Below are 13,437 nucleotides of genomic sequence, written 5' to 3'. Positions count from 1 at the left end.
AGGTTCAGTGGCTTTATTGGCCCCGCCTGGATCGTATGACCAGCCCTCCCCCTTCCCTGCCAACTCATGGTGGAGGTGGGGGGCATTCCCGCAGGAATTCCAGGTGCTGAGGGGGAAAGGTAAGGTTCAGGGGACTGACTCAGAAAGGGACCCCTTCCCGTACAACCCGCAAGGATCTGAGTCAGCCCCTGAGCTCACCAGTTACCTCCCTGGGGAACCTGCTACTCCACCTTCACCCTGTTTGGCGTCTGGCTTCGGGATTCCTAATCTCAGGTCCGTGCACCCTTCTATCTGAGGACGGAATTCAGAGGACCATGAAGTTGACTGGGGGAGAAAGTTACGTGTTTATTTCCTCTACCGTCTGAAATTTAGCACTTCCTTTCCTTCCAAGTGAGGGCCACAAGCCACGTTGTATTGGCAATAACTGTGACTTTGTCACCACTAGAAGGTAAAAATATTTCCATATCACATTACAATTGTTGCAGATATTGTGCAATATCATTTACACTCCTCTGTTTCTAGATTACTCTAGTTATTGGACCCACCACTAGGATCTCGTAATTTAAAGCATTCATAAAGAAGCACGAATATTACTGTATCTCAGATTAGGTTGTTTTTTTTTTTTTTACAATTTGATAGCTGAGTATAATTGGTTTTCTTTATAACCTTGTGTATTGTATTTTGTACACTTAAAAACATGATTCTGAGGAGGAGTCCACACTCTTCTTTAGCAGGCTGCCAACAGGGGTCTGTGGCATGAGAAAGGCTAAGAAGCCCTTTTGGCTTCTCCAGGAACCTCTAGGGGCAAGATTATTGAAGATAACCTGATTCCTAGATTCTGGAACGTTGGCTAGCTGCTTGCTAGGTTTCCTTCTGGGGAGCTTCATTGAGGAGCTGGCTGGAGTTTGAGCTCAGTGTTGGTGTTTGGGTAGCATTCGGACATTGCGGGATTGGGGGGAGTGGGGCAGGGAGGCATTGCCAGCCTATAGTTAGCTCTCTCTTCATGGATCGCCATGACTGTTGGCCTAGCCAAGTGGTCAGGAGCGGGCCCTGGACCCAGGCTGCCAGGGTTCATCCCAGCTGTAATATACTTCTGACTGGCTGGGCAGCCTCAGCCAGTGGGTTCTTTACCCCCTCTGTGCCTCAGTTCCCTAGCATGGGTGAAATCATAGTGTCTACTTCTTAGGGTTATTGAGAGAGTGAAATGAGTCAGCATGTGTCTGCTAGGACAGAGCCTGGCACATAGGGAGTGAGAGTCATTAATTGAATGGCCATTCCTTACGGGAAGGTTCTAGATTATCCCCTCAGATCTCGCCTCCCTGCCTCAGTAAGTACTTGGCCTCAACTGAAATGTGAGGGTGAACAATATGGACAGTGGCCGCTCAGCCTGGAGACATTCATTCATCCATAAAATATCCATTCAAATATGAACAACCCTACTAAATATTCAGAAACATAAATTAATAATATAAAGTTTTCATGAAATACCCATTCACATATGAACAACCATACTAAATATTTTAAGACATAAATTAATAATATAAAGTTACAAGTCAGGACAAGTGCTATTTCTTTGCCACTCCTCTGCTCAGAGTTGTCTGAAGGAAATATCCTCATAATGGCCTTCCATCTGCCCCTGTCACCTCCCTCCACTCGTCCCCTCACTCACCCTGCGCCGGGCACACAGGCCTCCTGATGGCTCCTAAAATGCTCCACACACGTACTGTGCCTCAGGTCCTTTGTACTGGCCATTCATTCCCGGGGCCTGGAAGGCTCTTGCCCAGACAGTCACATGGTCTGTGGTCCTCCTGCATTGAGGTGTCTGTCCTCTCTTCAGGCCTTTTCTGACCAGTCTGGGAAGCAGCAGGCCCATCCCTCTGCTCACCGTGCTTAGTTTCCTTCAAGACACTCACCACTCCCTGACCCCGCATTATTTATTGTCTTCCTCTCCTCCTGGAACGTCTGCTCTCTGAGGACAGCGACTTTGTCTTGGTCACCGGCGTACCTTTGGTCCCTAGCACAGAGCAGGTATTCAATAAGTACTCGTTGAGGGAGTGAATTTGTGACTGACAGAAGCTGGAGCAGGAGGGCTCAGGTTGGCCAAAGACATAACCCCGTACTGTACTTCTCTGTAGATGCCCAGTCTCTGACCTCGGCTCTCCTGGGACCCTCAAGGAGCACTAGTATCCAGAACATACAGAGGGTGAGTACGGTGTGGCTCTTTGTTTGCTTAAATTGTGCGACTAGGACACGTAGGCCTCTGTTATTTTTAAAAACTACTTGAAAAAGTGTCGAAGGGAAAATGGAAGTCTCCTTCACTGTCCTACACGTCACCCGCAAGCCTGACGTCCTCCCTCGGAGGTAATTGCGTCAGCAGTCGGGGGTTGTCCTGCCAGACCTCTTCCCGCACACGAATGGTCCTCCTTATGCAGAGACACACTTACGTGCTTTGCAGTATGAAGAGAGAAGAGGCCATGCTCTGTGTGGGAGCCTCTGCAGCACGTTTCCCACTGTCCCCAGCAACGGTGGAGCTTGGAGATCTTGGTTCATAGCATCTGTCGGTGTATCCAACATTTTTTTTTTTAATTAAATTTTAATTTCAATTTTAACTCCATTTACTTTTTAAAATTTACACAGAATAAAATCCACTCTTTGGATGTCCAGTTCTTTGAGTTGAAGCAAATGCATTCAGTTGTGTATCTGCCACCCCAATCAAGATACAGAATGATCCCCTCACCATCCCCCACCCTCGTGTGGATGTGCTGTTTCCCTTCAGGCTAAGTATACAGTATAGGTACTTATACATAATTAAAATATGTACATATAGTAAGTACCCGTGATAGAAAGATTTTGAATATATTATAATTAGGTCTCAGGGGTTTTTGCTAGTGAACATCCTCTTTTGTTTCTTTGGCATAGACTAAGCAGTGACGTTCCAGTTGCTAGTGGGGTGTTCGTAAATGAGGACACCGACCTTTGTTAGCAGGATGCAGTCAGGGTGCTCGGGAGCAGTGGGAGTGGGGGCATCATCTGATCCTTGAGCACCAAATGACCCTAACAGTATGGAAAGTGGAGACCAGAAGATTCTGGCATCCAGACTCTGCACGCAGGTAGTGCTGTTGGCCGAGTTGCAGGGACCAGGGAGTCAAGCTTTGGGAACTGAGCGAATCCAGACAGCCACTTCTCTCTTGGCTGTTTGTTGGATCTCCTCACATTCCTTCCTCCTGGCCTAAGGCTCCGCCCACGTACCCGGAGTGTGTTTGTGGGACAGTCTCAAGGGGCCAAATTTCCATCAAAGAATGCTTCTTAGCACAATTCCTTCTTAACTTTTTTATTTTGGGGGCGCCTGGGTGGCTCAATCGGTTAAGCGTCTGCCTTTGGCTCGGGTCATGATCTCAGGGTCCTGGGGAATCGAGCCCCCGCATTGGGCTCCTTGCTCAGTTGGGAGCCTGCTTCTCCCTTTTGCCTTTCAAATAAGTACATAAAATCTTAAAAACAACAACAACAACTTTATTTTGAAGGAATTTTAGATTTCAAAAAAGTTACAGAAAACATATGGAAAATTCACATGTCGACCCTTCACGCAGTGTCCCCTCGCGTTACCATCTTAATGTACCTTGTCACGATTACCAGAACCAGGAAATGAGCACTGGTCCAGTAGGATGAACTAAATCACAGGGTTTAGTCATGTTTTGCTTTTTTTCCACCAATGACCCTCTTCTACCCCAGGATCCTACTCAGGATGCCACACTTTGTGGTTGTCCTGCCTCGGCTTCATCTCCTCCAGGCTATAATGGTTCCTCAGTCTTCCCTTGTGCTTCCCGACCATAACAGTAAATATGCATTTAAACCCCTTCTGTGATGTTCTAGGCGCTGGGGCTTCAGGAATGAACAAAACAGAATCCTTTCTCTACGAGAACCGACATTCTCCTGGAGAATAAGATAACAGACAAACAGGTGAACGTAGGAGAAGTCGGGTGGGGAGAAGAACTACAGCGATGAGTAAAGCAGGAAGGGGGCTGCCTGGAAGAAACGGGCAATTTTAGGCAAGGTAATCCGGAAAGGCCTCTCTGAGGAGGCCCCGAATGGAAGCAGTAAGGTGGGTGCCCAACCTAATTCTTCCACCGGCCTACAGGAGAGCTAAACTAATTATCTCACTTCAGAACAGGGTTTCGGGAATCCTGGCAAATAGGACAATGTGTCCCCTCTCCGAGGGGCCGCCCCTACTTAGCTCTCGCCCTCAGTTCCCCTGTGAAAATGCCGAGCATTGCCAGATCTTCTGATATATTTTTCCCCAATAGAAGGCAAAAATGAAGAATTCTTACCAGTCCAATGAACCCAAATTATGTTACATCAGATAATTTTCAGTGATTTGTGGAGGAACATATTTTGTTTACATTGTATTTGTTATTATTAGTTATTAAGTTACTTTTGCAGCAAAAGATGCCAACTTTTCATTTTGGTAGTACTGTGGTTTCCTTTTTAAATATACATATATATATTTACATATACATATACACGTGTACATAAATATGTGTATACATATATATTTAAGTTTAAAAATGAATTGGTTTACTGGGCCACCTGGCTGGCTCAGTCGGTGGAGTTGTGTGACTCTTGGTCTTGGGGTCGTGAGGTCGAGCCCCACGCTGGGTGCAGAGATTACTTAAAAATAAAATTTTAAAAATGAAAATGAAGTGGTTTAAAGAAAATGTTAAGTGAATAATTGCACAGATGGGACTAGATGCAGCTGAAAAGGAAGAGCAGAATACGGTGACTGAGGCATCGTAAGCACTGTTCAGGCCCAGTCTCCCACACTTTCTCCTCTAGGTCAGGGGTTCTCACCCAGGGACCTGCACGGAGATTGGCGAACTGTTAGCGTGGACTTGTGCCCCGAGCCATTTGTGTTATGGTGGGTGCATCGGCCAGGAATGCTTTTAGCTGCAAGAACAGAAAACCCAGCTCACAGCGGTTTAAACAAATGAGGATTGATTTCTCTCCTGTAACAACAAACCCAGAGGTACTTGGCTGGGAGGTTAGTTCAGAGGCTGAGTGGTGTCTGGTCTGGAACTTCTTGGATTCTCTCAGCCTTCCCCTCGAGGTCGCAAGGTTGCTGCTGTGGCTCTAGCCACGACAAGGAGGGGAAGGTCCCCAAGCAGCACGTGTTTTCCCGTCGTGAACTGCTTGAGCATTCCCACCCCTCAACCCCCGCCAAAATCCCCCCAGAAGATTCCACTTACATCTCACTGGCTAGAAATGTGTCATGTGTCAAATGAAATTTCATTTAGCTTTCCAGCTTCTCTTGGGGCAGAAACCAGGGGAAGAGGGACTGAAGAATGTCAGTTGGGTTAGCTAGCCAACAGTGTCTGGCTCCACAGGGGAAGAAAAACAATAATCATTAACATTAATGGGTCCTGACTCTGTGCCCAGCCCTTCCCTGAGCACTTTACATGCATGATCCCATTCTGCGCCCCCCCGCCACCGCACTCACCCTGTGAAGTCGCTGCTGTGATCTCCCCCACAGTGATGACTTGGAAACTGAGGCACAGAGTGGTGAAGCCACTCACCAAGTAGAGGATCCAGGGAAGGGGACATTTGCAGTCTGTCGCCAGAGCCTTCGCTCCTGGCACTGCGCTTTGTCTGGGGTCCCAGACTGCTGGCTCTGTGACCTCGGTTTAAATCCTTCCAGCCAGGGAGGAACAGGTCCGCATATTTTGCTTTGGGGAGGTTTCAGTCATTACAAAGCTTTCTTGTGAACCACATCCGTGCTGCGTTAACTACCTCTCCCTGGGTCTGGTCCAGTCCTGGTGAGCAGCACGAACCCCGCGTCGTCTTCCTGGCTTGCAGATCGATGGCTGAGAAGACCCCCTGGCCTCCCCTTTCCAAATTGTATCTGTGATTTTAATTCCTCTTCCTAGAAAGAGGCTCTGGCCTTGTTTCCTTTCTTGGGGTTCTGCTGGCCGATTCAACACACACTTAACCATGAGCCTCCTCTGTGTCCAGCCCTGTAGTGTGGTGGTGTGGGGACCAGCTCATGGCCGGGTGGACCCTGCACTTGTGGGGCTCCTCATCCAGTGAGGGAGGCAGGCCCTCAGTGGCAGTGACTGTCCAGAGCGGTCAGGGCTGGATGGGGGGAAGCCCAGGGGGTGGTGGGCCGCCAGAGGAAATAACCTCACCTCGCTAGCCCGGAGGTCAGAAGGGGCTCCTGGAAGCAGCTTTGGGCCTTAGAGGAGGAAGAGACTCATCAAGGAGCAGTTTCTCCTTCTCCATGTCCCCTTTCTTCAGTGAAACTACCCCTTACGGCTCTTCTATCTGAATCTCCATCCCCCTTCCTCTGTAAAATGAGGGGTTGGGACTTGGGTCGCCATCCATCCGTCTCACAGACATGGGGCATTTCCCATTTCCCATTTCCCAGTCCAGTGCTGGGCCCGAGGCTTACAGGGATGCCCTCCTGAGAGAGAGTATTTGGGGAGAGCTCTGTAGGTAAACAGCCTGGAGTGATGAGAGTTCTAATACGGGAAGCCACAGGGCTGCAGAAACTCAGAAAGGACACCAAACCCTGCCTTGGGATTTCAGGGCAGGCTTCTTAAAATCAAAATGGCGATATCAAAAATGGTTTGACGTGGTAACCAAGAGCACAGGCTCCAGAGCCCAGCTAAGCCCCGGGTAGGGAGTGCAACCCAGGGGCCTCCTAGCCCTTGAGAATTGAAAAGTGATTGTGGAGCTCAGATACTTAGAGTAGTGCCTGGTGCCAAGTAGTTACATAATAGACAAGGTGGTGGACGTGGTGGGTGATCAAGGCTTACATGCATTAGCCTTACTGTGTGTCAGAGGTTAGGCAGCTTAGTCTCCGGCCTATAAGATAATAAGCACTCACTGGTGCTGTTACGATGATTTATTTACCAAATATGACTATTTACTTTGCATCTAGCCCCAAGCTGGATGTAGCAGCACTGTGCTCTGGGAACGGGCTTGTACAGCCAAGGCCTGGGCCAGAAATGTCGTGGGAGCAGAGCAGAGCGGCTCTAGTGTGTGTTGGAAACCCACTGCAGTTGGCTTTCCAGTCCTTTTCCAACTCACTAGTCCCGGGGCCTTTCAGCACTGGCCGCTAGCGTGTGGGCTGCCCTTGACCTCTGTGACCAGAACGCATGGATGCTCTGCTTAGCCCATCAGCCGAATCCCAAATTAGACCTGACAGCGTGATTTTTTCTCTGGGATGGAGCCGAGAGGGCAGAGCCCCAGTGGGTGATTCCGCGGGAAGGTTGTCAGCCTGAATTAGCCCAGGCCCTTTCGTGCAGCCTTGCTGCTTCAGCTTCCTCTAGCTAATCGGGTTTTCCAGGCCGTTTCTGGCTTCTGAGCAGCCTCCTCCCATCCCCAGGGGCTGAGGCTTGGCCAGGATCCCTAAGGAGCTGTGTTTGATGAGGGCCCCCAGGCAGGCTCTGTTTGGGGAGAGCAGGGGGAGGGCTCTGGGTCCTCTCATCCCTCACATCAGGAATTCAAAGTGGCGATTCCCCAGGGACGAGTTGTTCCATCCCCTTATTCTCTCTTCCCTTCACTGAGGTTCATTTCTGGCGGCCAGAGGCCACGCCACACCGCCTTGCTAATCACCTCCCATCTGTGGTCACAATGATCTCTGCATCAAGCTGCCTGCCTCCGTTCACGGGAATGCCAGTGATAGGCGAGATTCTGCTGCGGTAACAGGTTGACCCCGAAATCCTAGAAGTTGGACCGCACAGATGTCATTTCCTTACTCGTGACACCAGGCAGGTCAGGTGGGGGGTGCTTTACATTGTACCCCAGAGACGCAGGTCGATGGGGCTCCCGTCTTGAAGCCCCGCGACTAGAACACGTAGCTTCCAGGGTCACCGGCAGGAGAGGGAACAAGAGAGTCACGTAGCACTTAGATGCCAAGGCCCAGAGTGACACAGTTCAGTTCTGCGCACACCCAGAACTGGTCGCATGGGGGCTGGAAAGTGTTCAGTGAGCAGTAAGTGTCCTGGCCACAATAGTCAGTTGTGCAACTTATTAAGCACCTTCTGTGTGGCAGGCCCTCTAGGGCTTTGGAAATACAAGGGGTCCCCACCTTCCTGGAGCTCAGTTCAGGGGAGGAAAGCAGAATCTGAGAAACAGCTGTGTGATTGCATCTGCGCTAAGTGCCCCAATGGAGGGACCGTGAGGGCATTTTCCCGGGAGGCCTGATGTGTTTGGAGGGGTCAGGAGATGTCTGTGGTAAGGACTGACACTTGAGGGGAGGCCAGAGGGAGGAGAGGACCTTAGTGGAATGTGAGGGAGCGTTCCCGGTAGAGGGAACAGCATCCGCGGAGTTCTGGACTGGGAAGAGCTCGGCTCTGCGAAGGAGCTCGAAGGCCAGTGGAACTGCAGGGTGACAACGGGGAGACGTTGGGAGGAGTTGGGTATTTGGAACACCTACCTTGAGGAGCTGTTGCCAGAACTGAGCTCAGTCATTGTCTCAGCAAATAGCGAGTCCCTGCTCTTTGGCAGGCGGTGTTTCAGGTACTAGGGACAGAGCCGTGAACAGGACAGACAAATGTCTCTGCTGTTGTAGAGGCGGCGAGAAAAAGAAATACAGTGATTTTCCCCGGGAAAATGAGGATGACCAGTAAATAGGGTACTTTCACAGGGAGAGTAGGGCGCGGATGCTTTTGGCTACAAATAACAGGAAACCCCATTTGTGTTAGTGTAGGCTGTCAGGGAATGGGTGGGCTCCCCAGCTCCCAAGTCCAGGGGTTCTTTGGGCCACCTTCTGGGCCCATGACTTGGCAGCTGCACAGTGGCATTGAGGACCCAGGTTCATTCTGCCACAGCCCTGGCTGCCTTCACTTTAAGGCAGGCCCCGTCCACAGTCCTAGTGTGGCACCTAGGGACACTGTGGGCAGTGTCAGTTGGAAGCGAAAGCTTTTTCAAACTCTGTGCCCCAGGCACCTTCACTAGCTCACTTTTGTGGCTAATGAATTGTAGGGGCGGCGGCTGCTTCCGACAGGAGACCGTGGAAAACAGGACCACGGTAGGGCGAGGAGAGGGAGGATGGGGGCAGGTTAGGAGGTGGAGTGGACAGGGCCTGCTAATGGCAAGGCTGCTCGAAAGAAGGAATGTTGAGCAGACAGACAGACACACTCACACAGGTGTCCCCCTTGCACTGTGACTTCTTCCCATAGAAGTCATGGTCCACATTTGCATTTTACAGGCTCAGAAATCTTGCAGGAAAGAATCCTGCTTCTTTGGCTCTGGGACCTTTTTATTTTCTAAAAGACACTTAGTAACACATTCTGCCAAAAAAATTGGAAAAATTTTGCTTCCATGCTTCTCCTCTTCGCAGCATATTAGAGTCACTAAGAAACTCCCAAGGCCTGGGCCCCACCCCAGACCAGTTCATTAGCATCACCAAGGGTGGGACCAGGCGTGGGATGTTTTTTCTTTTAAAGCTCCCCAGATGTTTCCAGGGTGCGGCCAAGGGTGAGGACTACTACTTTATCGGGTTCTTGGATGAGCTTCACATTTAAAAAGCTGTATTGTTTGCATCTCTGATCATCAAATACTTGTGTGTTGGTTAAAAAAAGAAAAGAAGAAGAAATCAAAGGACCCAGAATCCTCCCAGATGATCACATTTGCTAACTAATTTGTTCCTTCCCAGTGTGTGTCCTAAAACAAGGTGTTTCCCCACCTTTTCAAAGAGATTTTTAAAAAAGTTTTGGGGCCTACTTGAACTGTATAGGGACTATAGATGACATAATCAGCTGTCTGTTTATGTTTAAGTTTATTAATTTTGTGACACATTTAGAATCATTATGATATAAAAAATGGTGAAATGTAAATGTTGCTTACATCTTCTCACATATCAGAAAACAATGTTCTACTCTTCACAGGCATCCTTTTCACAAGAGTCATTTTTCTGGCCACTTATACATATTTCCAAAGTCCATCATTTCCATGTCCATCTGAAAGCGTGATACGGCACTTCTTGAACTTACGTATTATGCTTTCACTGGAGACGATATCCCAAGCCTCAGGAACCCAGTCACATATCAGACATTTGGGTTTTTTTAATTCCCCCTTTTAGTTGTGTATTGGTGATCTCTAAACTATAGCCAACCACACTAACTTACTTTGTTACATTTAAAAAATTAAAACAACAAACAAAACCCTAGGGGTGCTTGGCTGGCTGAGTCCATAGAGCGTGCGACTTTTGATCTCGGGTTGTGGGTTCAAGTTCCATGTTGGGTGTAGAGATTGCTTAAAAAAAATAAAATCTCTAGGGGAAAAAAAAATCCTGATTTTTTTTTTTTTTTAAGGACAGTTACTGAAAATGGATAAACGAATGAATGTGAACACATAAGAGTGGTTACTATAAGCACTTGTTTTTGAGTCAATCAGACTAATCATTCCAATATGAATAAAAAATTGAGGAAAATGAAATTTCATGCCCCCCAGTGGCACTCTGCTTCAACACAGGTTTCGGTATTACCTCACACTTTTTTCAGTTTCCCAAATTCTAGTTTAGTGCCTCGTAAGACTTTGCATCAAGTAGTTTGTTTAAAATAAATGAATGTTGCTTAACAATTATGTGTCCCAGTTCCTTTGTAAAAGAATCTTTAAAAGGCCTGTTTAAGTGACTTACAGCACGTGGAATGACCAGGGCATGCCCTTGGGAATATTTTCTAAGCCTGTTATAACGTAGGCCTCCTATTTATCGTTGTGGAAACCAGTATCATTTAAGCCTTTAGGAGCTAATGTGTCTCTGCCAAATAGTGCTGTGTTTGAAATAAGGTAATACAAAAACTCTGAAAGACAATTCTTATTCCTGAGGATCTATTTTTTGGGGTGGGGGGGGGATCTTGCCTTATATCTGGGCAGATCTTGGATTCAAAATACATTGATTAGGTTAAACACAAAATTGGCTCAGTGCCTTTGATTTTCCTGCCATGAGCAATGATTAGCTGGAGAGCCGGGGTTCTCCGACTTTCCCAGCTTTTAATCCCATTCATTCATTTCTTCATTCACTCATACAAGCATTGATTCATTTCCTGTCAGCTACCCTAAGAACTGGGGTGGAAGACTCTAGTAAAAATGGCCTGCGTTGGGACTCCAGCCTTCCAGTTCTACCTGCGGGACTATGGCCAAAGCAATTAACCTCCCTGTGCCTCAACTTCCCTGTCTATAAACTGGAGGTGGTAATACTACCTACCTCCTAACATGGTTGTGGAGAGTTAGGGATTTCATACAGATCCACCATCCCAGGTTGGAACATGATCCAAACTGACCGATTATCATTGCTGCAGAAATATCTGTGTGATGGATGCTTCCCCATACCCTGCCAGGGTACAAGCTCTTTTGCCCATCTAAAATCCAAATTATCCAGAATTCTAAACTACATCTGGCCCAAAAGGTTTGGAAAGGGATCACGCAGTATAAAAGCACTTAGCATGGTGCCTGGCACATAATAAATGCTGTGTTAATGGTACTGATTTATAATTATTATTTAAAGTGCATACCTCACCGTTCTTCATCATCATCATGGAAATGCAAATGATAACCACGGGGAGATACCATTACACACCCATCTCAATGGCTAAAATAAAAGACAACATGGGAGGAGATGAGGTCAGAGAGAATTCCATGGGAAGCCTTATAGGGACTGAGGCTTTCTCCTAAATGTATAGTGGGAAGGTTCTGAGCATAAGACGGACGTGCTCTGAGTCATGTTAACAGAGTCCCTCTGGCTGTGTGTGGGAGCAGGGGTGGGAGCTAGGAAACTAGGGCGAAAGCTCCTGCCAAGTCCATGGTCCAGGCAAGAGACACTGCGGGGAAGTAAGCAGATCCTAATATTTTCAGGGTGGGGCCACATGGACTGGGTTGGCGCGGTGGGGTGGGGGGGTACCTGGGAAGGATGGCACTAAGGTTTTAGCCTCAATACCAGGTGAATAGGGAAGACGTTGAATCGAGGACCACCTGAGTGGAGGTTTGCAAGAAGAAGGTGAAGGTGGTGTGAAGAATCGAGAATACACCTTTGGGTCTGTTAAACGTAAGACGCCTTTTAGGCAGCTGTGCTAGCCAGCTAGGAGGCAGCTGGATGTTCAAGTCTGGAGTTGCGGGGAGAGGTCTAGGCTGCAGAAGGAAATGTAGGAGTCCTCAGCAAAGAGACAGTATTTAAGGCCAGGAGACTAGACGAGATCACCAAGGGAGGAGTGTTGATAGAGAAGAGAAAAGCTGTCCAGAGTCATGATGAAGAATCCACAGAACAGGTGGGAATGGGGGGCCAAGGGAGGGGGGAGACCCAGGGAGCACAGAGACCCCGAGGCCAAGTGAGGACAGGCGACGTGATGGACAAGTGGCTGATGGGAGTGGGTTCAAGAGAGGGCTTTGGGGGGTCTTTTGGGGGTTTTTGTTTTTGAAGAGCAGTTTTCAGGTTTATAGGAAATTGATCACAGAGACTTGTCCCCACCGCACGATTTCCCCTGGTCTTTACATCTCCTGTTAGTGTGGTGCATTTGTCACAGCTGATGAACTGATGTTCATTATCATTAGCTAAAGTGCCTCATTTGCATTAGGGTTCACTCTTCGCATTCTCCGTTCTGTGGGTTTTTGCGGACCCACCATCACAGTACAGTACAGAATAGTTTCATGCTCCACCTGTTTGTTCCTCCTGCTCTCCCTACCCCCCACCCCCCCACCCCAGGCAACCACTGACTGATCTTGCTCCGAAACCCTGCCTTGCGTCCACCTCTCCAGCAGAAATGAGCTGTGTGAACATGTGGCCCCGTGTGTCCTGTTTGTCGCTCTGTCTCTAGTGCTCAGGCCACCTCATCCAACACACCGTAGTTGCACAGTAAAAATGTGTGAAATTAATGTCTTCTCTGACTGGGGAGGGACTCGAACTTGAAGGGGACCTTGGAATCAGAGGCTGTCATTCCAGAGTGTGACAAAAGTGTGTTTTATGGGCCTGAGCTTCTGTCCCCAGTGAGCATCTTCCCTCCTCCCTGCCACGGGTGTTAGGGGGAAGGAATGATCGGAAATGTCACCTGGGCATCAGGTGCCCCCAAACCATTGTCCCCTGGCAGGACTGACATGGCTTCCCCATCTGTAAAATGGGATATGGACAGTATTGACCCCACAGAGCTGTCGTATGGAGTCGAGATAATGCTGTGAAACACCATAGGTGTTAATAAATGTGAGCTGTTGTTAAAAGTAATAATATCATTACCATTATTCTGACTTCACGGCACTCACCAGCTGGTGGGGGAGATAGATATCAGATCATCACTCAAATAACCACATAATTTAACTGGCCATTAAACTCTTAAGGAAAAGCCAGGGTACCTTGAGAGAGCAGCAGGGCGGGAGATTGGGGGGGGGCTTCTGGGAGGGTCTGAGAAGACTTTTCCTGAAGAAGTGCCCCGCTAGCCTGGGCTTGAAGGATAA

The 13,437-nt window shown here is 48.4% G+C and overlaps 1 protein-coding gene across 3 annotated transcripts in view; it reads left to right on the top strand.

The window, feature by feature from the left end:
* SIPA1L3 (signal induced proliferation associated 1 like 3) overlaps positions 1–13,437 on the top strand; it is a 227,363-nt gene that overhangs the window by 85,335 nt on the left and 128,591 nt on the right. The window contains exon 2 of one of the 3 annotated variants that reach the window (XM_035023459.1): positions 2,136–2,203. The exons of 1 other annotated variant lie outside the window; for it this stretch is intronic. The gene's annotated coding sequence lies outside the window, so the exon portion shown is untranslated. Of the gene's footprint in view, positions 1–982; positions 2,204–13,437 lie in introns of those variants that run through there. One more of the 3 variants, XM_035023461.1, reaches the window with a different exon arrangement.

This window comes from Mirounga leonina, unplaced genomic scaffold (genome assembly GCF_011800145.1).
Source record: "Mirounga leonina isolate KUSES-001 unplaced genomic scaffold, KU_Mleo_1.0 Mir_177, whole genome shotgun sequence".
Taxonomy (NCBI): Eukaryota; Metazoa; Chordata; class Mammalia; order Carnivora; family Phocidae; genus Mirounga; species Mirounga leonina.
The sequence above is the reverse complement of the archived record's forward strand: the minus strand, read 5'-3'. Positions and strand labels throughout refer to the sequence as shown.